This window comes from Mauremys mutica, chromosome 14 (genome assembly GCF_020497125.1).
Source record: "Mauremys mutica isolate MM-2020 ecotype Southern chromosome 14, ASM2049712v1, whole genome shotgun sequence".
Taxonomy (NCBI): Eukaryota; Metazoa; Chordata; order Testudines; family Geoemydidae; genus Mauremys; species Mauremys mutica.
Genome location: NC_059085.1, coordinates 46,763,320 through 46,787,325, shown reverse-complemented (window position 1 = coordinate 46,787,325; position 24,006 = coordinate 46,763,320). Strand labels below are relative to the sequence as shown.

Below are 24,006 nucleotides of genomic sequence, written 5' to 3'. Positions count from 1 at the left end.
GAGGCAAGGAGAGAGAGAGAGAGACAGACAGACAGTGTGTGTTGGCCAACACATTAGAGGAGAGAGAGAGAAAAATGTGGGATGGAGTCAAGAAACTCAACAGCTGGAGTCATCCTCCTCCATCCAACCTTCTGCTGCGTAGGACACACTGTTTGTGGACAGAGAAAAGACCAGCCCCTGAAAATGGGGACCTTGTCTCCCTCGTAACCACAGCAGGTCAGGAATCTTTTCCTACAAACTGAGCCCCAGCTAATGACAAGTCTTAGCCTGGAGACAGGTGGGCCGTTACCGGAGTCCTCCCCAAACCAGACAGACACTTATCTCACTGATGGTGACGGCTGCTCCACTCCCAGATCGACGGCATCGCCATAGCCTGGCATCGACAACGCATGTGGTCTCACGGCTCTTGGTGCTTTCCATCTCAAAACGGGGGTGGGCTCTTACCCTTCACTTCTTTCTCCGTGGTACTAAGCACAACAGAAGAGGGAAAAACAGAAGTTATCATTGGAATCTGCAGTGTTGTATAGGTGGTTGTTCTCCCATCTCCCATTACACCTTTATAGCTCCATGGAGTCATGAAGAATCCGCTAGCTACCACCTGAGCTGGAACAAGAGCTGTACCAGGGAAAGAATTGTGCCCAAGCCTGGATGGGGTCCAGTCTGAGGAAAAAAACTTACTGAAGCATCTCTGAGGGTGAGATTATCTGTGTTCAGTTTCATTAGACATGAATTAAAAAGCGCAAATCTGCTTGGTGACTCACTTTGTTCTGTCTGTTACTATTTGGAACCACTTAAATCCTACTTTCCGTATTGATAAAATCACTTTTTACTTATTAACCAACCCAGAGTTAACCTGGAGGTGGGGCAAACAGCTGTGCATCTCTCTCTATCAGTGTTATAGAGGATGAACTATCTATGAGTTTACTCCGTATAAGCTTTATGCAGGGTAAAACGGATTTATTTGTGTTTGTACACCATTGGGAGTTGGGCATCTGAGTGCTAAAGACAAGCACACTTCTGTGAGCTGTTTTCAGGTAAACCTGCAGCTTTGCGGCAAGTAATTCAGACCCTGGGTCTATGTTGGAGCAGATGGGAATATCTGGCTCAGCAAGAGGGTGCTAGAGTCCTGAGCTAGCAGGGAAAGCAGGGGCAGAGGTAGACTTGGCACATCAGTTGGCAGCTTCCAGGGGGGTGTCTGTGATCCAACCCATCACAGGGGCCGTCACTGTCCAAAGTTCTATTGGTGTGTGAGATGCCGCCCTCCCTCTCCCACCCACCGTACATCAGCCCCACTTGATGAACAGAGTCAGAGTCAACTCCTACAGTCACCCACACCACTACCAGTGGAGGATCTAGTACCCATCATGCTTCTCTTCCCCCTCCCAATGCCCCAGTGGGATGCAGGCTCTCCAGCCCTAGACTGTGAGCATCCACCATTGCCCATGTTCTATGCAAGGAGACAAGGAGAGAGACAGAAATAGAGCACGCACATGTTGGCCAACATATGAGAGCAGAGATACACATACAGGAAGGAGGCAAACTCAGCATCTGTAGTCACCTTCCTGGCTCTCCACAAAGAGTTATCGCACTTTGGGAAGACTCCATAGCACCTGACAATTCCTTGAGAGGGCACAAAGGATTCCCCCGAGCTTATCGTGCCCCCGTGAGATGCTGAGGCCTTTCCTCAGGGGCCCTCCCCATACTCACAAATTCTCTCCACTGATGAGAGTATTTGCAGCCCTCCCTCAATACTGAACTTCAGCAAGCTTCCATTTGCTCTTACTCTGCAGATCATTGTCCGGCTTTCATCCCTGCTCCTTCTTTGGTCTCTGCCACAGGTTGGCCGATCTCTCATCTGACCAATCTCAGTATGACTGAAAAGAGAAAGAGAGAACACTTGTAAGCTAGGTCACCACTTGAGCATGGAAGAACAATGGACACACGTCACTGGCTGCTGCTCCCTCCTTTATTCTTCTTCAGCTTACCCAGGGCCTAAAATACTCACCACTCCTAAGGAGCTACAGCCCTCCAGGAAAGGGACAATCCCAGACCACTGCCAGCCACAGGCAGAGCTGGACCTTCCCAAGGATAGGAGAAGCATCTCTCTGCTCTCCACGAGGCACCTCACTCTGCAGATACTGGATAGAGAAATATCATTTCACAAAAACACGCACCTGCTCCTCCAACATTACAAGAGCACTCCTCAGCTCCACTGCAAAGTGAAACAGCTAGATTGTGCAGGTCTGCTTCCTGCAGATGCTCCACTGCCCTGGAGCAGCCCTCCGCAAGAACAGCAAACCACCTATGGAAGAGCCATCACTGCCAAAAACACTACAGGTGCACAAGACCTTCCAGTACCTGCCTCCACTCTCACACCCACTTCCCTGCATTATTTTCGTCCTCTCCTACTTCGCCATGCTTCCTGAGACCTGGCCTCTGGGGATACACAGCTAACTCACCTGCCTGTGTGCAATGAAGTGAAACAGCAGAAAAAGAGGCAAGGACAGACTGACAGAGTGTGTTGGCCAACGCTAGAGAAGAGAGAGAAAGAAAGAAACACGGGAGGAAGGCAAGCAACTCGCCACCTGGAACCTACCTTTTCTGCAGAGGACACATCACTTGTCAGCAGACACATGAGCAGACCCTGAAAATGGGGACCCAGTCTCCCTCATAACCACAGCTAGCCATGAACATTTTGTTACAAACCCAGACCCAACTAACAAGACGTCCCTACCTGGAGCCAGGTGGGCCGTGAGCAGAGCTCTCACCAGAACAGACACTTATCTCACTGACAGCAGTAGCTGCTCCGCTCCCAGATGCACGGCTAATGCTTGATTTCGACAATGCTCGTGGTCTCGTCGCTCTCGCTCACTTTCCATCACATGAGGACAGTAGACTCTGACCGTGACTTCTTTTTCCTTGGTACTAATCTCAGCAGAGGGAGGGAAACAAAAAAAAAATTAGCATCTCCAACTGCAACGTCACTTAGTCTCTTCATTTCACGTCTCCCGTATCCCAGCCCTCCGCCCTCAACCCATCTCCCTTTACTACTTTACAATTGCAACTGGAAGGCACCCATTGTAAAGGCACCCATAAAAACATAAGAATGGCCAAACTGGCTCAGACCAAAGATCCATCCAGCCCAGTATCCTGGCCATTGCCAGGTGCCCCAGAGGGTATTAACTCAACCGGTAATTATCAAGTGATCTCTCTCCTGCAATCCATCTCCACCCTCTGACAAACAGAGGCTAGGGACATCATTCCTTACCCATCTTGGCTAATAGCCATTAATGGACCTAACCTCTACGAATTTATCCAGTTCTCTTTTAAACCCTGTTATAGTCCTGGCCTTCACAACCTCCTCAGGCAAGGAGTTCCACAAGTTGACTGTGCGCTGCGTGAAGAAGAACTTCCTTTTATTTATTTTAAACCTGCTGCCCGTTAATTTCATTTGGTGGCCCCTAGTTCTTATATTTACTTCCTATAATATATTTTCCTTATTTACTTTTTCCACACCTCTCGTGATTTTATATACCTCTATCATATGCCCCCTTAATCTCCTCTTTTCCAAGCTGCGAAGTCCTAGCCTCTTTAATCTCTCCTCATATGGGATCCATTCTGAACCCCTAATCATTTTAGTTGCCCTTCTCTGAACCTTTTCTAATGCCAGTATATCTTTTTTGAGATGAGGAGACCACATCTGCACCCAGTATTCAAGATGTGGGAGTACCATGGATTTATATAAGGACAGTAAGATATTCCTCTGCCTTATTCTCTATTCCTCTTTTAGAGATTCCAAACATCCTGTTTGCTTTTTTGACTGCCGCTGCACACTGCGTGGACATCTTCGGAAAACTATCCACGATGACCCTAAGATCTCTTTCCTGATTAGTTGTAGCTAAATTAGCCCCCATCACATTGTATGTATAGTTGGGGTTGTTTTTTCCAATGTGCATTACTTCACATTTATCCACATGAAATTTCATTTGCCATTTTGTTGCCCAATCACTTAGTTAAATCCAATGAACACTGTTAAGAACTTCAAAAAGTTCCCATAAACTATCTTGAGCAGTTTAGTATCATCTGCAATCTTTGCCACCTCACCTTTCTCCAGATTATTTATGAATAAATTGAATAGGATCGGTCCTAGCATTGACCCTTGGGGAACACAACTAGTTACCCCTCTCCATTCTGAAAATTTACCATTAATTCCTACCCTTTGTTCCCTGTCTTTTAGGCAGTTCTCAATCCATGAAAGGATCTTCACTCTTTTCCAATGATTTACGTAAGAGCCTTTGGTGAAGGACCTTATCAAAGGCTTTCTGGAAATCTAAGTACACTTTGTCCCAAAATAGTCACTTTGTTCAGGAGATGCTTGTCCCTTCCCCAGCCTTAATCCCAGAGTCTTGTAACAAACGAGGAAGCACAAGGCCTGTGAAGAAAACTACAGCGAGTAGAGGTGAGGAATTGAAAGTGCTCACCTCTTATTCACAGGCAGTTATGAATATTCCTCATCTTTCTGCCTTTTCCATGTCTCCTTAAAAGGATGTCCAGACTGCTGAGGTCCACTTCTGCATATTCTCATCTGGCGAGGGCTCCTGGATGATTCCTCTGCAAACTAATAAAGTCAAGTAAGTACCATCACTACACAGAGCTCTATTAGTGCATTTAATCTTGCCCTCATGCCCGCCTCCCTCTCCCATCCCATCTACATCAGCCCCACTTGATGAACAGTAACCAAGTCAACATCGACAGTCTACACTCCACTCTAGTGCCCACTACCCTGCATGATTTTCATCCCCTCTTACTTGTTCATAGCTCCCGCTACCTAGCCTGTGGGGATGCACACGTAGCACACCTGCCCGTGTGCTATGAGGGGAGACAGCACAAGGAGAGGCAAGGACATAGAGAGAAAGAGTGTTGGCCAACACACTAGAGAAGAGACAGAGAGAGAGAAAGAGCAAGGCAAGAAACTCACCAGCTGGATTCATCCCCCCTGGATACAACCTTCTGCTGCAGAGGACACACTGCATGTGAACAGACCAATAACCAACCCCTGAAAATGGGGACCTTGTCTCCCTCATAACAGCAGCTAGTCAGGAATCTTTTCTTACAAACCCAGCCCCAGCTAATGGGGCATCCCTACCTGGAGCCAGATGGGTCATGAGCAGATCCCTCACCAAACCAAACATTTATCTCACTGACAGCGGTGACTGCTCCGCTCCCAGATGTACAGCTAATGCCTGATTTCGACAATGATCGCGGTCTCGTCAGTCTCGCTTTCCTTCGCATGAGGACAGTAGACTGATACGTGACTTCTTTTCCCTTGGTACTAAACCCCGCACAAGGAGAAAAACAAGCAAGTTACCATCTCAGTAGGCAAATGTCACATTGGCTCTTCTTTTCGCCTCTCCCACACAGGGGAGCTCCGCCTTCAACAGTCTTCCCATTACACCTTTAGCATTACAACCAAAAAGCAGCCCTTGCAACAGCACCCGATATAGTCACTCCGCGTAGCAGACTCTGGCCCCTCCCCAGCCTTAATACCACAGAGCCCCGCACTCAACAAGGAGACACAGTGAAGAATACTACACCGAGTATAGATGAGGTATTCCACTAGCACCGACCGCTTACTCACAGCCAGTTATGCAGGAGGCAGAAAGCTGAGGACTGTTCATGTCTGCTGAGAAGGATGTTCAGGTCCACTTTTGAGAGTCTCTCCTCCAGATAGAGCTCCTGGACAATTCCTCTACCAGTACAGTTGCAAAAGCCAAGGGTGAGTCAGCATTACACAAAGCTCTGAAGGTATGTGAAATCTTGCCCTAATCTCTGCCTCCCTCTCTTATTTGGTCTACATCAGCCCCAGGCGATGATTAAAGACCAAGTCAACACCCACAGACACTGCTCCACTGTGGCACCCACTAATATGCATGATTTTCATACCCTCCTAATTCTTCATGGGTCCCAAAGACAGACTGTGTGGATGCACACCTAGCACCCTTTTCCCGCGTCCTACATAGGGAGACGGCACCAGGAAAGGCAAGGAAGGGAGAATGAAAGAGCGAGAGTGTTGGCCAACACAATAGAGAAGACAGAGAAACATGGGAGGAAGGCAAGTAACTCGACACCTGGAGTCATCCTCTAGATGCTACCTTCTGCTGCGTAGGACACACTGCTCCTGACCAGAGGAATCATCAGCCCCTGAAATTGGGAACCTTGTCTCTTACAACCACAGCTAGTAAGGAACCTTTTCTTACAAACCCAGCCCTAGCTAACGGGGCATCCCTACCAGCATCAACGTGGGCCATGAGCAGAGCCCTCACCAAAACAGACAGACACTTATCTCACTGACAGTGACGGCTCTTCTGCTGCCAGATGGTTGATGCCACGGAAAAGCCGTCCATGCTCACGGTCTCATCACTCTCGCTCGCTTTCCATCACATGAGGGCAGTAGACTGGCACATGACTTCTTTTTCTTTGGTACCAAAACCAGCAGAGGAGGGAAAAACAAAAAAAAAATAGCATCTCCATCTGCAATGTTGTGTAGTCTTCATTTCCCATCTCCCGTATCCCAGGGATTCACCCTCAACCCATCTCCCATTACTGCTTTACAACTGCAAGTCGAAGATACCCATGGTAACGGCACCCAAAATAGTCACTTTCTCAGGAGACTCTGGCCACTCCCTAGCCTTAATCCCACAGAGCCTTGTACCCAATGAGGAAGCACACAGCCTGTGAATAAAAGTACAGCGCTTACTCACAGCCATTTATGCAGGAGGCATAAAGCTGAGGACTGTTCATGTCTGCTTAGAAAGATGTTCAGGCTGATCAGGTTCACTTCTGAGAGTCTCTCCTCTGGGTAGGGTTCCTGGACAATTCCTGTACCAGCGCAGCTGCAAAAGCCATGCATGATCCAGCATTACATACAGTTGTGAAGGTGTGTGAAATCTTGCCCTCATCTCTCGCTCCCTCTCCCATTCCATTTACATCAGCCCCACCTGATGAACACAGACCGACTCAAAACCGACAGTCTCCAATCCACTCTCATCCCTTCTACCCCACAATTTTTGTCCCCTCCTACTTCTTCATTACTCCCGAGACCCAAGCCTGTGGGGAGCACACCTGCCCATATGCCATGAAGCAAGACAGCGCAAAATGAGGCAAGGACAGATTCAGAGAGAGTGTGTTGGCCAACACACAGAGAAAAGAGAGAGAGAGAGATTAACACGGGAGGAAGGCAAGCAACTCCTCACCTGGAATCATCCTCCTGGATCCAAGCTTTTCTGCAGAGGACACACCGCTTGTGAACAGAGAAATGAGCTGATGCTGAAAATGGGGACCTTGTCTCCCACATATCCACAGCTCGTCAGGAACATTTTGTTACACACCGAGCCGTAGCTATCTGGGCATCCGTACCTGAAGCCAAGTGGGAAGCGAGCAGAGCCCTCACCTAACAAGACACTTCTCTCACTGACGGTGACAGCTGCTCGGCTCCAAGCTGGACGGCTCTTGCCTGGCATCAGTAATGTTCGCTGTCTCCCCGCTGTTACTTGCTTTCCATCGCATGAGGGGAGCAGACTCTGACCCTCCACTTCTTTTCCCTTGGTACTAAACCCAGCACAAGGGGGGAAAACAAATCAGTTACCATCTCAGTCAGCAACATGCATAGTTTCTTCTTCTCGCATCTACCACACCCCAGGGCTCCATCCTCAACCCTCCTCCAATTACAGCTTTAGCACTACAACTAAAAAGCAGCCCACTGCACCTACATCCAAAATACTCACTCTGCACAGGAGACTTGTACCTCTCCCTCATCTGAATCCCACAGAGCACCGTGTTCAATGAGGAAATTCACAGTCTCTGAACAAAACTGAAGCCACTACAGATGACGGATTCCAAACACCGACTGCTTAATTAGTCACATGCTTAACAGCCTCACCTGACTCTTAGCAGGTTAATTGGAGTCAGGTGTTCTCATTAGCCTGGAGCAGCCCCTGCTCTGGTCACTCAGGGAACAGAAAACTACTTATCCAGAGGCAGGTTTATCTCCCTTCTACTATTCTGCTGTTCCCAACTGGCCTGGGTCTATCACAGCAGATACTGGATAGAAAGAGATTTCACAAAAAAAACACACCTGCTCCTCGAATATCACGACAGCACTCCTTAGCTCCACTGCCAAGTGAAAAACATCTAGATTGTGCAGGTCTGGTTCCTCCAGATGCTTCTCCTCTGTCTGGGGCGGCTCCATTGGCCTTGAGCGGGCCTCTGCAAGAGCAGCAAACCACCTATGGAAGAGCTATCACTGTCCAACATGCTACTGTGCTAGATATCGGGGGGAGGGATAGCTCAGTGGTTTGAGCATTGGCCTCCTAAACCCAGGGTTGTGAGTTCAATCCTTGAGGGGGCCATTTGGGGATTGGTCCTGCTTTGAGCAGGGGGTTGGACTAGATGATCTCTTGAGGTCCCTTCCAACCCTAATAATCTATGATTCTATGATATTTTACAATACCTGCCTCCACTCTCGCACCCACGACCCCACATGATTTTCATGCCCTCCTACTTCTTCCTGGCTCCTGAGACCTAGCCTGTGGGGATCCACACCTACCCATGTCCTATAAAGGGAGAAAGCACAGGAAGAGGCAATGACACAGACAGAGAGAAAGAGTGTGTGTTGGCCAAAAGTACAGAAAAGAGAGAGAAAGAGAGAGGGAGAGAAACGCAGGAGAAGGGGAAGGAACTCGCCAGCTCGAGGCATCCCCCTGGATCCAACCTTCTCTTGCGGAGGACACATGAGCAGCTCCTGAAAACGGGGACCTTGTCTCCCTCGTATCCACAGCTAGTCAGGAACCTTTTCTTACAAACCCAGCCCCAGCTAACAGGGTGTCTCTACCTGGAGTCAAATCAGCTGTAAGCAGAACCCTCAGCAAAACAGACACTTATCTCAGTGACAGTAGCATCTCCTCGGCTCCCAGATGTATGGCTCTTGCCTGGCCTGAACAATGCTCACAGGCTCGCTGCTCTCACTCACTTGCCATCGCATGAGGGCAGTAGACTCTGACGTGTGACTACTTCTTCCTTGGTACTAAACCCAGCAGAGGGGAGAGAAAGAAAAAAAAATAGCATTTCCGTCTGCAATGTCGCGTAGTCTCTTCATTTCACATCTCCTGTATCTCACAGCTCCGCCCTCAAACCATCTGCCGTTACTACTTTACACCTGCAATTAGAAGGGACCCATTGTAACTGCACCCAAAATGGTCACTTTGCTCAGGAGACTCCTGTCCCTTCCCCAGCCTTAATACCACTGTGCCCGGTACCCAACGAGGAAGCACATGGCCTGTGAAGAAAACTACAGCAAGTACAGATAAGGAATTGAAAGCACTGACCACTTACTCACAGGCAGTTGTTCAGAAGGCAGAAAGCTGAGGACTGTTCATGTCTCCTTAGGATGTCCAGGCTGCTCAGATCCACTTCTGCCAGTTTCTCCTTGGGCTGGGGCTCCTGGACAATTCCTCTGCAAGCGCAGCTGCAAAAGCCAAGCATGAGCCATAACTACACACAGCTCTATTGGTGCTTGAAATCTTGGCCTCATCTCTGCCTCCCTCTTCCATCCCATCTACATCAGCCCCACTCGACGAACAGAGACCGAGTTAACACCAACAGTCACCGCTCCACTTTAGCGCCTACTGCCCAACATGGTTTTCGTCCCCTCCTACTAATCCAGGGCTTCCAAGACCTAACCTGTGGGGATGCACACCTACCCATGTCCTAAGAAGGAAGACAGCATAAGGAAAGGCAAGGATAGAGAGAGGGTGTGTGTTGGCCAACATACTAGAGAACACAGAGAGAGAGAGAGAGAGAAACACAGGAGGAAGGCAAGCAACTCTCCACCTGCAGTCATTCTCCTGGATCTAACCTTCTGCTGCAGAGGACACACTGCTCCTGGCCAGAGAACTGAGCAGCCCCTGAAAATGGGGACCTTGTCTCCCTCATAACCACTAGTCAGGAACCTTTTCCTACAAACCCAGCCCCAGCTAACGGAGCATCGCTACCAGAAGCAAGGGGGCCATGAGCAGAGCAATCACCAAAACAGACACTTATTGAGTAGCAGCAGCAGTTCCACTCCCAGTTGGACAGCTTTTCCATAGCATCAATAGCTCTCGCAGTCCGATCACTTTTGCTCACTTTCCAAAGTATGAAGGGAGTAGACTCTGACGCCTGATTTCTTTTCCCTTGGTACTAAAGCCAGCACAAGGGGAAAAAATAAGTTACCATCTAAGCAGGCAACGTCGCGTTAGCTCTTCTTTTCACCTCTCCCACACGGCGGTGCTCCGCCCTCAACACTCTTCCCATGACACCTTTAGCATTTCAGCCAAAAACCAGCCCTTGCAACAGCACCCGACAGTCACTCTGAACAGCAGACTCTGGCCACTCCCCAGCCTTAATACCAGAGTCCTGTACTCAATGAGGAAGCACACGACCTGTGAACAATACTAGAGCAAGTAAAGATGAGGAATAAAAAGTATCAGTTTTAAACAAACAATTTAATACTGTAACCAGTAATGATGATTGTGAAGCTTGGTTGAGGTGGTGCAGTCAGAGGGTGGGATATTTCCCAAGGAATGCCTTACTGCTAAAATGATGAACTAGCACTCAGCTGAGCCCTCAAGGGTTAACACATTGTTAATGTAACCTCACACTCTACAAGGCAGCACGAATGGAGGGAGGGGAGACAGCATGGCAGAGAGACACACCCTGTGTGTGTGTGGGGGGGGGGGGAAAGAGCGAGAGATGCACATTGCCCCTTCAAGTGCGCTGACACCACTTTAAGGACATTGCCTTTTTAAGTAGGTCAGGAAGTTGAGACAGCAGCTGCGGGCAGCAGGCTCTCTCCACCCTGAGCTCTGTCCTGTCCCCACCCTGCTCTAGATGGAGAAGGGGTAAGTGGGGGGCAGGAGTAGGGGGAGGGGGACACCCTGACATTAGCCCCCCTTTCCCCTCTCCCCTGCACAGCAAGCAGGAGGCTCTGGGGAGCAGCTCCAAGGCAGAGGGCAGGAGCAGCACATGGCAGTGGGGGGGAGGAACTGCCGGCAATTGATAGCCTGCTGGGTGGCTGCCGCACAGGGAACTTAGGGGGGTGGGGAGCTGATGGGGGGCTGCTGGTCCACCCTGGTTCCAAGCCCCCACCAGCTAGCTGAAACGGGCTGCTCTTCCTGCAAGGACTGGATAAACCAGGCAGCTGCCAAGCAACGTTATAAGGGAGCATTGCGCAATGTTACATAAGCATGTTCCCTAACTGATCAGCAACGTAACAACGTTAACCGGGGCGACTAAGTGAGGAGTTCAGTGCTTTGAATACAGTATCGCTTACTCACAGCCAGTTATGTGCAAGGCAGAAAGTTAAGGACTGTTAATCTCTGCTTAGAACAATGTCCAAGCTGCTCAGGTCCACGTCTGCCACCTTCTCCTTCGGCTGCTGCTCCTCCATGATTCCTCTAGAAGTGCAGCTGCAAAAGCCAAGCATGAGACATCACTACATACAGCTCTATTGGTGTGTGAAATCCACTCAATGAATACAGACCGAGTAAACACTGAGTCACCGCTCCACTCTCGCACCCACTGTCCAGCATGATTTTCATCCCCTCCTACTTCTTCATGGCTCCCGAGACCTAGCCTGTGGGGATGCACAGCTAGCACCACTGCCCACGTCCTATGAAGGGAAACAGCACAAGGAGAGGCAAGGACACAGAGAGAGAGAGAGAGAGAGAGAGAGACACAGACAGACAGAGACAGAGAGAGTGTTGGTCAACACATTAGAAGAGAGAGAGGAAAAAAAACACAGGAGGAAGGCAAGAAACTGGAGTTATCCCCTTGGATTGAACCTACTGCTAGCAGGGCCGGCTCCAGGGGTTTTGCTGCCACAAGCAGCCAAAAAAAAAAAAAAAGAAAAGAAAAAAAAGCCGCGATCGCGATCTGTGGCAATTCAGCAGGAGGTCCTTCGCTCCTAGTGAGGGACCCTTCGCCGAATTGCCGCCAAATACCTGAAAGTGCTGCCCTGCTCAGGAGTTGCTGCCCCAAGCACATGCTTGATAAGCTGGTGCCTGAAGCCAGCCCTGACTGCTAGAGAGGACACCATTTATGGACAGAGAAATGAGCAGCCCCTGAAATGGGGACCTTGTCTCCCTCCTAACCACAGCTACTCAGGAACCTTTTCCTACAAACCGAGCCCCAGCTAACGACAAGTCTCAGCCTGGAGGCAGGTGGGCCATTACCAGAGTCCTCCCCAAACCAGACACTTATCTCACTGATGGTCACGGCTGCTCCACTTCCAGCTCGACGGCATCTGCATATCCTGGCATCAACAATGCTCGCTGTCTCACGGCTCTTGTGCGCTTTCCATCTCACAACTGGGGTGGGCTCTTACCCTTGACTTCTTTGTCTGTGGTACTAAGCACAACACAAGAGGGAAAAACAAAAGTTATCATCAGAATCTGCAATATTGTGTACGTTCTTCTTCTCCCATCTCCCATTACACCTTTATAGATACAATTAAAAAAGCACACAACGCACATTCAATTTCTGGAATTCCTGGCCAGAGAACCCTGTGAAAGCCAAGGCTATAACAGGTTTCAAAAAAGAACTAGGTAAATTCATGGAGGATCAGTCTATCAATGGCTATTGGTCAGGATGGGCAGGGATGGTGCCATTATCCTCCGTTTGCCAGAAGTTGGGAATGGGCAACACAGGATGGATCACGTCTCGATTCCCTGTTCCATTCCTTCCCTCTGAAACACCTGGCATTAGCCACTGTCAGAAGACAGGACACTGGGCTAGATGGATCCTTGATCTGACCAAGTACTGCCCTTCTAATGTTTGTATGTTGAGCAGCCTGTTGCACCTGCACCCAGGAGAGTCACTATGCAGAAGAGACTATTGTGTCTTCCCCTGGATGTAACCCCACAACTACTCCCAAAATAGGGAAATTCTCCTCCCACACCCAGAACAAGGAGGAAAACTTTTATAAGAAACCAAACCCACCTAAACTGAAGCAGCCGCCTGTACTCAGCCTCTACCATGCATTTATCTTAAGCTTCAGCCGTGCTGCTAAAAGTCATGAAGTGTTATGTGCAAGGCAGAAAGCTGAGGACTGCTCATATCTGCTTAGAAGGATGTTCAGGCTGATCAGATCCACTTCTGCCAGCTTCTCCTCGGGCTGAGGCTCCTGGACACTTCCTCTGGAAGTGCACCTGCAAAATCCACGCATGAGCCATCAGTACAAAAAGTTCTATTCATGCATGAAATCTTGCCCTCATCCCTGCCTTCCTCTCCCTTCTCATCTACTTGAGCCCGACTCGATGAACAGAGATGAGTAATCAGAGTCACCGCTCCACTTCAGCACCCACTGCCCCTCATGTTTTTTCTCTGCTCTTCCTTTTCCATGGCTCCCAAGACCTAGCCTGTGAGGATGCACACCTAGCACCGTGCCCTATGAAGGGAGATGGCACAAGGAAAGGTAAGGACAGAGAGAAAGAAAAACACAGGTTGAAGGCAAGCAATTCACCACCTGCAGTCATCCTCCTGGATCCAACCTTCTGCTGCAGAGAACTCGCCACTCCTGGCCAGAGAACTGAGCAGCCTCTGAAAATGGGGACCTTGTGCCCTTCGTAACTACAGCTAGTCAAGAACATTTTCTTACAAACCCAGCCCCAGCTAATGTGGCGTCCCTACCAGGAGTGGGGAGGGCCGTGAGCAGAGCAATCACCAAAACAGACACTTCTCATTGAGAATGGCGGCTGTTCCGCTCCCAGTTGGACGGCTTTTGCGTGGCATCAACAATACTTGCAGCATCATCGCTCTCCTTCGCTTTCCATCGCATGAGGGCAGTAGATTCTGGCACATGACTTATTTTCCCTTGGTACTAAACCCAGCACAAGGGGAGAAAACAGATCAGTTACCACTTTAGTTCATAATGTCTTCTAGGCTCTTCCCTTCAACTCTCCTGCATGGCAGGGCTCCACCCTCAACCCTCTTCCCGATACACCTTTAGCACTACAACCAAAAGCACCCCTTACAACGGCACCCGACATAGTCACTCTGCACAGCAGACTCTGGCCCCTCCCCAGCCTTAATACCACAGGGCCCCATACCCAACGAGGAAGCACACGGGCTGTGAAGAATACTACAGTGAGTACAGAGGAGGATTTCAAAGCACTGACCTACTCACAGCCAATTAAGCGGGAGGCAGGAAGCAGAGGACTATTCATGTCTCCTTAGAAGACTGTCCAGGCTGCTCATATCCACTTCTGCATATTCTCACCCAGCTAGGGCTCCTGGATGATTCCTCTGGAAACTAATAAAGCCAAGCAAGTACCATCACTACACAGAGTTCTATTGGTGTATTTAATATCTTGCCCTCATCCCTGCCTCCCTCTCTCATCCAAGCTCCATCCGCCCGACTTGATAAACAGAGACTGAGTCAACACTGACAGACACCGATCCACTCTAGCGCCCACTGTCCTGCATGATTTTCATCCCCTCCTACTTGTACATAGCTCCTGAGACCTAGCCTGTGGGGATGCACACCTAGCACTCCTGCCCGTGTCCTACCAAGGGAGACGGCACAAGAGGAGACAAGGACAGACAGACAAACAGAGAGCGTGTGTTGGCCAACACAAAGGAGAGAGAGAGAGAGAGAGAGAGAAAAAAATGGGAGGGAGTCAAGAAACTCACGACCTGGAGTCATCCCCCTGGATCCAACCTTCTGCTGCAGAGGACACACTGCTTGTGGTCAGAAAAATGACCAGCCCCTGAAAACGGGGACCTTGTCTCCCTCGTAACCACTAATTAGGAACCTTTTCTTACAAACCCAGCCCTAGCTAACGGGGTGTCCCTACCAGGAGGTGAGCCGTGAGCAGAGCAACCACCAAACCAGACACTTATCTCACTGAGAGTGGTGGCGGTTCCATTCACAGATGGACGGCTTTTGCATCGCATCAACAATGCTTGTGGTCTCCTCGCTCTTGCTCGCTTTCCATTGTGTGAGGACAGTAGACTGATGCATGACTTCTTTTCTCTTGGTACTAAAACCAGCACAAAGGAGGTAAATTAAGTTACCCTCTCAGTCGGCAGTGTCCGGTAGGCTTTTTTCACCTCTCCCACACAGTGGGACTCCGTCCTCAACCCTTTTCCCATTACACATTTAGGACAAAAAGTAGAAAGGACCCCTTGCAACAACCACCGAAAAAGCCACTCTGCACTGCAGACTCTGCACAGAAATGCCAAACCCGCAGAAAAATATGCAGCAATTGGGCTTGCTTTTGGCTTAATTGGCTCGTGAGTTGCTTGTTGGCTAGTTTTTGGCTTGTAGGTTGTTCCTCGTTGTAGCTTCTTGCCTTTTTTTTTTTTAAATTGGCTCCCCGCAATCGGGGGCAAACAGGAGGAAAGAGGGGAAGACAGTCCACAGCGGGCCCACCGCAGTCCCAGATTGCACACCAGGCAAGATCTAGTCACAGAGCTTAGGGGTTCTTAGGGATTGGCATGTTTTGAAATGGAATTAGCTTGATTTTTCGCTTAGACTCATAGACTTTAAGGTCAGAAGGGACCATTATGATCATCTAGTCTGACCTCCTGCACAATGCAGGCCACAGAATCTCACCCATCCACTTCTATAACAAACCCCTAACCTATGTCTGAGTTACTCAAGTCCTCAAATTGTGGTTTGAAGACCTCAAGTTGCAGAGAATCCTCCAGCAAGTGACCCGTGCCCCATGCTGCAGAGGAAGGCGAAAAACCTCCAGGGCCTCTGCCAATCTGCCCTGGGGGAAAACTCCTTCCCGACCCCAAATATGGCGATCAGTTAAACCCTGAGCATGTGGACAAGACTCACCAGCCAGCGTCCAGGAAAAAATTATCTGTAGTCACTCAGATCCCACCCCATCTAACATCCCATCACAAACCATTGGGCATATTTACCTGCTAATAATCAAAGATCAATTAGTTGCCAAAATTAGACTAGCCCATCATACCATCCCCTCCATAAACTTATCAAGCTTAGTCTTGAAGCCAGATATGTCTTTTACGCCCACTACTCCCCTTTGAAGGCTGTTCCAGAACTTCACTCCTCTAATGGTTAGAAACCTTCATCTAATTTCAAGTCTAAACTTCCTAGTGTCCAGTTTATATCCATTTGTTCTTGAGTCCACATTGGTACTAAGCTTAAATAATTCCTCTCCCTCCCTAATATTTATCCCTCTGATATATTTATAAAGAGCAATCATATCCCCCCTCAACCTTCTTTTGGTTAGGCTAAACAAGCCAAGCTCTTGGAGTCTCCTTTCATAAGACAGGTTTTCCATTCCTTGGATCATCCTAGTAGCCCAGGCAACTGCAACTCTGGCCCTTCCCCAGCCTTAATCCCACAGAGCCCCGTACCCAACGAGGATGCACATGGTGTCTGAAGAAAATTACAGCAAGTACAGATAAGAAATTCCAAGCACTGACCATTTACTCACAACCAATTATGCAGGAGGGAGAAAGCTGAGGACTGTTCATGTCTGCTTAGAAGGATGTTCAGGGTGATCAGGTCCACTTCTGAGAGTCTCTCCTCCGGATAGGGCTCCTGGACAATTCCTCTGCCAGCGCAGCTGCAAAAGCCATGCATCAGCCAGCATTACACACTCAAACAGATAGTCAACATCAAGAGTATCCACTCCACTCTTGCGCCCGCTACCCTGCATGATTTTGGTCCCCTACTTGTTCATAGCTCACAAGACCTAGCCTGTGGGGATGCACACCTACACCCCTGCCCATGTCCTACGAAGGGAGACAGCACAAGGAGAGAGAGGGACAGAGAGACAGAGTGTGTGTGTTGGCCAATACATTAGAGAAAAAAAAAATGTGGGAGGAAGTAAAAAAAAAAACCAAACAACACACCAGCTGGAGTCATCCCCCTGGATCTAACGTTCTGCTGGAGAGGACACACTGCTTGTGAACAGAGAAATGACCAGACCCTGAAAATGGGGAGCTTGTCCCCCTCGCAACCACAGCTACTCAGGAGTCTTTTCCTACAAACCGAGCCCCAGCTAACAAGAAGTCCCAGCCTGGAGGCAGGTGGGCCGTTAGCAGAGTCTTCACCGAACCAGACACTTATCTCACTGATGGTGACGTCTGCTCCATTCCCAGCTCGATGGCATTTGCATAGCCTGGCATCAACAACGCTCGCTGTCTCACAGCTCTTGTGCACTTTACATCTCAAAACGGGGGTGGGCTCTTACCCTTGACTTCTTTGTCTGTGGTACTAAGCACAAGAGAGAAAAACAAAAGTTATCATCGGAATCTGCAATGTTGTGTAGGTTCTTCTTCTCTCATCTCCCATTACACCTTTATAGATACAATTAAAAAGCACACAATGCACACACAAACTGGAACTCCTCGCCAGAGAATGCTGTCAAGCTCAAGCTTAAGCTTAATGGGGTTCCAAAAAGAACTATGTAAATTCATGGAGGAGAGGTCCATCAACAGCTATTAGTAAGGATGGGCAGGGATGGCGTCCATAGCCTCTGTTTGCCAGAAGCTGGGAATGGGCAACAGGAGATGGATCACTCGGTGATTCCCTGTTCTGTTCATTCCCTCTGACCGAAGCCACTGTCGGAAGGGAGGATACTGGACTACATGGACCTTTCGTCTGACCCAGTATTGTTATTTTTACGTTTGTATGTTAAGCAGCACCTTGCATCTGCATCCAAGAGAGTCACTGTGAAGAGGAGACTATTGTCCCTTCCCCTGGTCTTAATCCCACAGAGCCCCATGGCCAATGAGGAGGTTCATGGCTTCCGAGGAAAACTAGAGTGGTACGGATGAGGAATAGAGGCCATAATTGTTCATTCACAGCCAGTCATGGAGAAGGCAGAAAGCTGAGGACTCTTCATCTCTGCTTACAAGGATGTCCAGGCTGCTCAGATTCACTTCTTCCAGTTTCTCCGCTGTCTGGGCTCCTGGACGATCCCTCTGCAAACACAGCATGTAACCCAAGTAGGAGCCATCACTGCGCAAAGTTCTATTGGTGTTTGAGATACCGCCCTCCCTCTCCCATCCACTCTACATCAGCCCCACTTGATGAACAGAGTCAGAGTCAACTCCCACAGTCACCCCGGCCACTACCAATGGAGAATCTAGTACCCATCATGCTTCTCTTCTCCCTCCCAATGCCTCAGTCCGATGCAGGCTCTCCAGACCAAGCCTGTGAGCATGCACCACTGCCCATGTTCTATGCAAGAAGACAGTACAACCAGAGACCTTTTGGAGCATGAGCTTTCGTGGGTAAATACTCACTTCGTCAGATGCATCCAACGAAGTGGGTATTCACCCAGGAAAGCTCACGCTCCAAAACGTCTGTTAGTCTATAAGGTGCCACAGGACTCTTTGCTGTTTTTACAGATCCAGACTAACACGGCTACCCCTCTGATACTTGACTACAAGGGGGGGGGGAGAAAGAGAGAGCATACTGGCCAACATATTAGAGCTTAGAGAGAGACAGAGACAGAGACAAACACACACATAGGAAGAAGGACCAACTCAGCATCTGTACTCACCTTCCTGGTTGCAGGCCACTGCTCAGAAGAACCCGCTCCTCTCTGTCCTGGAAGATCAGCAGCTTAGAAGATAGGGAAATTCTCCTCCTGCACCCACAACAAGGAGGAAAACTTTTATAATAAACCAAACCCACGTAAAGGGACGCAGCCGTCTGTACTCAGCCTCTACCCTGCATTTATCTTGGGCTTTAGCCGTGCCCCTAAAAGTCGTGAAGTGTAGTTATGCAGGAGAGAGAAAGCTGAGGACTGTTCATGTCTCTTTAGAAGGATGTCCAGGCTGCTCACATCCACTTCTGCCAGTTTCTCCCCGGGCTGCGGCTCCTGAAGAACAATTCCTGTGCAAGCGCACCTACCAAAGCCAAGCATGAGCCATCACAACACAAAGCTCTATTGGTGCTTGAAATCTTGCCCGCATCCCTGCTTCCCTCTTCCATCCCATCCACATCATCCCCACTCGAACAGAGACAGTCAACATCCGCAGTCACTGCTCCACTCTAGTGCCCACTACGCTGCATGATTTTCATCCCCTCCTACTTCTTCATAGCTCCTGAGACCTAGGCTGTGGGGATACACATCTAGCACTCCTGCCCACGTCCTATGAAGGGAGACAGCACAAGGAGAGAGAGAGAGAGGGAGGGAGGATGTGTGTTGGCCAACACAGAGTAGAGTAGAGTAGAGAAGAGAAACACAGGAGGAAGGCAAGCAACTCACCCCCTGGAGTCATCCTCATGGATCTAACCTTCTCCTGCGAAGGAGACACCGATCCTGGCCAGAGAACTGAGCAGCCTCTGAAAATGGGGACCTGGTCTCCCTCATAACCGCTAGTCAGGAACCTTTTCCTACAAACCCAGCCCTAGCTAACTGGGTGTCTATACCAGGAGTCAGCTGGGCCGTGAGCAGAACCCTCAGCAAAACAGACACTTATCTCAGTGACAGTGGGGTCTGCTTGGCTCCCAGATGAATGACTCTTGCCTGGCATGAACACTGCTCGCAGTCTCATCCCTCTCGCTCGCTTTCCACCGCATGAGGGCAGTAGAATCTAACGTGTGACTTTTTTCCTCAGCACTAAACCCAGCACAGAGGAGAAGAACAAAGTAAATTAGCATCTCTGTCTGCAATGTTGCATAGTCTCTTCATTTCACAGTTCCTGTGTCCCATGGCTCCACCCTCAACTACTTTACACCCGCAACTAGAAGGGACCCATTGTAACTGCACCCAAAATAGTCACTTTGCTCAATAGACTCTTGTCCCTTCCCCAGCCTTAATCCCAAAGAGCCTAAACCCAACTGTGACCAAGTGGGAACATTCTGAATGTTTTCTCTGAATACTGTGTGGGTGCCTCAGTTTCCCCTATGCCTTTCTTAAATATCTAGGTGTGGGGGATCAAGGTGTATGATTTTTGAAGAGCTTAGAAGGCCCCGGTGATACTGTCTGCATAGAGAATGGCCGGCACACTCTCTCCTGGCAACTAACGGCCTGGGCCCCTCCTCCGCAAAGGGGCCAACTAAAGGTGTCAGAGAACAAAGATCAGGTGACCTCCTGGCCCGGGGAAAGGGACAAAGGCCAGAGAGAAGGGGCTGGAGAGTCTCCGATTGGAGCTGGCTGGGAAAATGGAGGGGAGCCCAGCCGGGGCTCTGGCCTCCTGCCCCCCCCCCAAGATGGACCTAAATGAAAGGGTCCTGTGATCTGTACCTGCAAGACCTGTCTTGGACTGTGTTCCTGTCATCTAAATAAGCCTTCTGTTTTACTGGCTGGCTGAGAATCTTCGTGAATGGCAGGAAGCCGGGGGTGCAGGGCCTTGTCTCCGCCAAACTCCATGACACCAATGAGGAAGCACACGGCCTGAGAAGAAAACTACAGCGAGTACAGATAAGAAATTGAAAGCACTGACAGCTTACTCACAGCCAGTTATGAACAGTCCTCAGCTTTCTGCATTCTGAATGTCTCCTTAGAAGGATGTCCAAGCTGCTCAGATCCACCTCCTCCAGTTTCTGCTCCGTCTGGGACTCCTGGACAATTCCTCTGCAAGCGCAGCTGCAAAAGCCAAGCACGAGCCATCACTACACAAAGCTCTATTGGTGCTTGAAATCCTGCCCTCATCCCTGTCTCCCTCTTCCATCCCATCTGCATCTGCAACACTCAATGAACAGAGACCAAGTTAACACCAACAGTAACTACTCCACTTTAGTACCCACTGCCCCACATGATTTTCATCTCCTCCTACTTCTTCATTGCTCCTGAAACATAGCCTGTGGGGTTCCACACCTAGTACGCGTGCCCGTGTGCTATGAAGGGAGATAACACAAGGAAAGGCAAGGACAGAGAGAGAGAGAGGGTGTGTGTGGGCCAACATACTAGAGAGGGGAGAGAGAGAAAGAAACACAGGAGGAAGGCAAGCAATTCGCCACCTAGAGTCATCCTCCTGGATCTAACCTTCTGCTGCAGATGATACACCGCTCCTGGCCAGAGAACTGAGCACCCCCTGATAATAGGGATCTGGTCCAGGGGCGACTCCAGGCCCCAGCATGCCAAGCGCGTACTTGAGGCAGCATGCCGCGGGGGGCGCTCTGTCGGTCGCCGGGAGGGCAGCAGGCGGCTCCGGTGGACCTCCCGCAGGCGTCCCTGCGGAGGGTCCGCTGATCCCGCGGCTTCGGTGGAGCATCCGCAGGCATGACTGTGGGAGGTCCACCGAGCCGCTAGACCGGCACAGAGCCCCCCACGACATGCCGCCGTGCTTGGAGCGGCGAAATGGCTAGAGCCGCCCCGACCTGGTCTCCCTCATAACCACAGCTAGACAAAAACATTTTCTTATAAACACAGCCCCAGCTAACGGGACATCTCTACCAAGAGCAAGGTGGACTGTGAGCAGAGAAATCACCAAAACAGACACTTATCTCATTGAGAGTGGCGGCTATTCTGTTCCCAGTGGGACAGCTTTTTCGTGGCATTAATAATTCTCGAGGTCCTCTTGCTCTCACTTGATTTCCATTGCATGAGTGCAGGAGACTCTGATGTGACACGCAGCGGGGTGGGAGGAGGGGGAGATGAAAAAAAATTAGCACCTCCCTCTACAATGTCACAGTCTCTTCATTTCACAAATCCTGTATCCCACGGCTCTGCCCTCAACGCATCTCGCATTACACCTTTAGTATTACAACCAAAAAGCAGCCCTTGCACCTGACAGAGTCACTCTGGCCCCTCCCCAGCATGAATCCCACAGAGCCCCGTACCCAAAGACGAAACACACGGCCTGTGAAGGATACTACAGCGAGTACAGATGAGGAAGTGAAAGCACTGACCATTTACTCACAGCCAGTTATGCAGAAGGCAGAAAGATGATGACTATTCATGTCTCCTTAGAAGGATGTCCAGGCTGCTCAGGTCCACTTCTGCATATTCTCGCCCATCGAGGGCTCCTGGATGATTCCTCTTCAAACTAATGAAGTCAAGCAAGTACCATCACTACACAGAGCTCTACTGGTGCATTTAATCTTGCCCTCATCCCTGCCTCCCTCTCCCATCCCATCCACATCCACCCGACTCGATGAACAGACTGAGTCAACATCCACAGACACCGCGCCACTCTAGCGCCCACTGCCCTGCATGATTTTCATCCCCTCCTACTTGTTCATAGCTCCCGAGACCTAACCTGTGGGGATGCACACCTAGCACGCCTGCCCGTGTGCTATGAAGGGAGATAGGATAAGGAGAGGCAGGGACAGAGACAGAGACAGAGACAGAGAGTGTTGGCCAACATACTAGAGAAGAGACAGACAGACAAACATGGGAGGAAGGCAAGCAACTCGTCACCTGGAGTCATCCCCCTGGATCTCCCCTTCTGATGCAGAGGACACACCGCTACTGGCCAGAGAACTGAGCAGCCCCTGAAAATGGGGACCTTGTCTCCCTCATAAACACAGCTAGTGAAAAACATGTTCTTACAAACACAGCCCCAGCAAATGGAGCGTCCCTACCAGGAGCAAGGTGGGCCGTGAGCAGAGCAATCACCAAAACAGACAGTTATCTCATTGAGAGTGGAGACTGTTCCACTCCCAGTAGGACGGCTTTTCCTTGGCATCAGTAGTTCTTGAGGTCCCAAGTAAGTTACCATCTCAGTGGGCAATGTTGGGGAGGCTCTACTTTTCGCCTCTCCCACACTGTGAGGCTCTGCCCTGAACCCTCATCCCATCACACCTTTAGGACTACAAGTAGAAAGCAACCCTTGGAATGACACCTTAAACAGTCACTCTGCACAGCACACTCTGGTCACACACACCACACTTGTGGGGAAAAAGCATGTTTTTGGCTTGTAACTTATTGCTTCTTTTGGCTTGTTGCTTCCAGCAAGCAGAGGCAAAGGGGGGCGAGAGACAGGGGTGCACAGCGGGCCCACCACAGTCCCAGACTGCAGATGCCAGGAGAGATCTAGAGACTCTGGTCCCTTCAAGCCTTAATCACACAGAAGCCCATAGACAACGAGGAAGCAAACAGAGTGTGAAGAAAATTGCAGTGACTACAGATGAGGAATTCCAAGCCCTGACCTCTTACTCACAGGCAGTTATGTGGGAGGCAGAAAGCTGAGGACTGTTGATCTCCCCTTAAGAGGATTTCCAGGCTGCTCAGGTCCACTTCTACCAATTTCTCCTCCAGCTGCTGCTCCTGGATGATTCCTCTGCAAACGCAGTAAGTAACCAAAGAAAAAGCCATCACTACACAAAATTCAACTGGTGCATGAAATCTTGCCCTCATCCCTACCTCCCCGTCCCATGCCATCCACATCAGCCCCACTAGAGCAGAGACTCAGTCAACACCCACAGTCACCACTCCACTCTAGCACCCACTGCCCTGCATCATTTCGGTCCCCTCCTACTTGTTCATCGCTCCCAAGACCTAGCCTGTGGGGATGCATAGCTACCACACCTGCCCATGTCCTACGAAAGGAGACAGGACAAGGAGAGGCAAGGACAGAGAGAGAGAGAGACACACAGACTGACAGAGAGTGTGTTGGCCAACACAGTAGAGGAGAGAGAGAGAGAAAAACGTGGGAGGAAGTCAAGAAACTCACCAGCTGGAGTCATCCCCCTGGATCCAACCTTCTGCTGCAGAGAACACACTGCTTCTGGACAGAGAAATGACCAGCCCCTGAAAATGGGGACCTTGTCTCCCTCGTAACTACAGCTATTCAGGAACCTTTTCCTACAAACTCAGCCACAGCTAACGACAAGTCCTGGCCTAGAGGCAGGTGGGCTGTTACCAGAGTCCTCACGAAACCAGACACTTATCTCACTGATGGTGACATCTGCTCCACTCCCAGCTTCATGGCATCTGCCTAGCCTGGAATCAACAACGCTCACTGTCTCACGACTCTTGGGCGCCTTCCATCTCACAATTGGGGTGGGCTCTTACCCTTCACTTCTTT

General features: G+C 49.9%; 4 long non-coding RNA genes across 10 annotated transcripts; all 4 read right to left on the bottom strand.

Moving 5' to 3' along the window:
- Positions 1 to 147: 147 nt before the first annotated feature.
- Positions 148 to 4,850, bottom strand: LOC123349056. Of its 2 annotated transcripts, none has more exons than XR_006573355.1 (4): positions 4,482 to 4,850; positions 2,006 to 2,925; positions 1,708 to 1,874; positions 148 to 467 (listed from the first exon to the last, which is right to left on the bottom strand). It is a non-coding gene; the product is annotated as an uncharacterized LOC123349056 (long non-coding RNA). The 2 variants fall into 2 exon arrangements; XR_006573354.1 differs by having other exon boundaries at positions 1,784 to 1,874.
- Positions 4,851 to 4,920: 70 nt separating this feature from the next.
- On the bottom strand, positions 4,921 to 8,454 carry LOC123349051. 2 transcript variants are annotated; one of them, XR_006573350.1, is made up of 5 exons: positions 8,135 to 8,454; positions 7,451 to 7,608; positions 6,762 to 6,893; positions 5,639 to 6,475; positions 4,921 to 5,332 (listed from the first exon to the last, which is right to left on the bottom strand). It is a non-coding gene; the product is annotated as an uncharacterized LOC123349051 (long non-coding RNA). The 2 variants fall into 2 exon arrangements; XR_006573349.1 differs by having other exon boundaries at positions 4,921 to 6,475.
- A 1,641-nt stretch (positions 8,455 to 10,095) lies between these two features.
- On the bottom strand, positions 10,096 to 23,192 carry LOC123349054. The gene is made up of 3 exons (XR_006573353.1): positions 23,140 to 23,192; positions 11,373 to 11,504; positions 10,096 to 10,236 (listed from the first exon to the last, which is right to left on the bottom strand). It is a non-coding gene; the product is annotated as an uncharacterized LOC123349054 (long non-coding RNA).
- Positions 12,032 to 19,629, bottom strand: LOC123349050. 5 transcript variants are annotated; one of them, XR_006573345.1, is made up of 8 exons: positions 18,588 to 19,629; positions 17,885 to 18,003; positions 17,271 to 17,293; positions 16,498 to 16,640; positions 14,214 to 15,077; positions 13,339 to 13,915; positions 13,036 to 13,244; positions 12,032 to 12,444 (listed from the first exon to the last, which is right to left on the bottom strand). It is a non-coding gene; the product is annotated as an uncharacterized LOC123349050 (long non-coding RNA). The 5 variants fall into 5 exon arrangements; XR_006573346.1 differs by having other exon boundaries at positions 13,726 to 13,915; XR_006573344.1 differs by having other exon boundaries at positions 13,036 to 13,915.
- Positions 23,193 to 24,006: the final 814 nt, after the last annotated feature.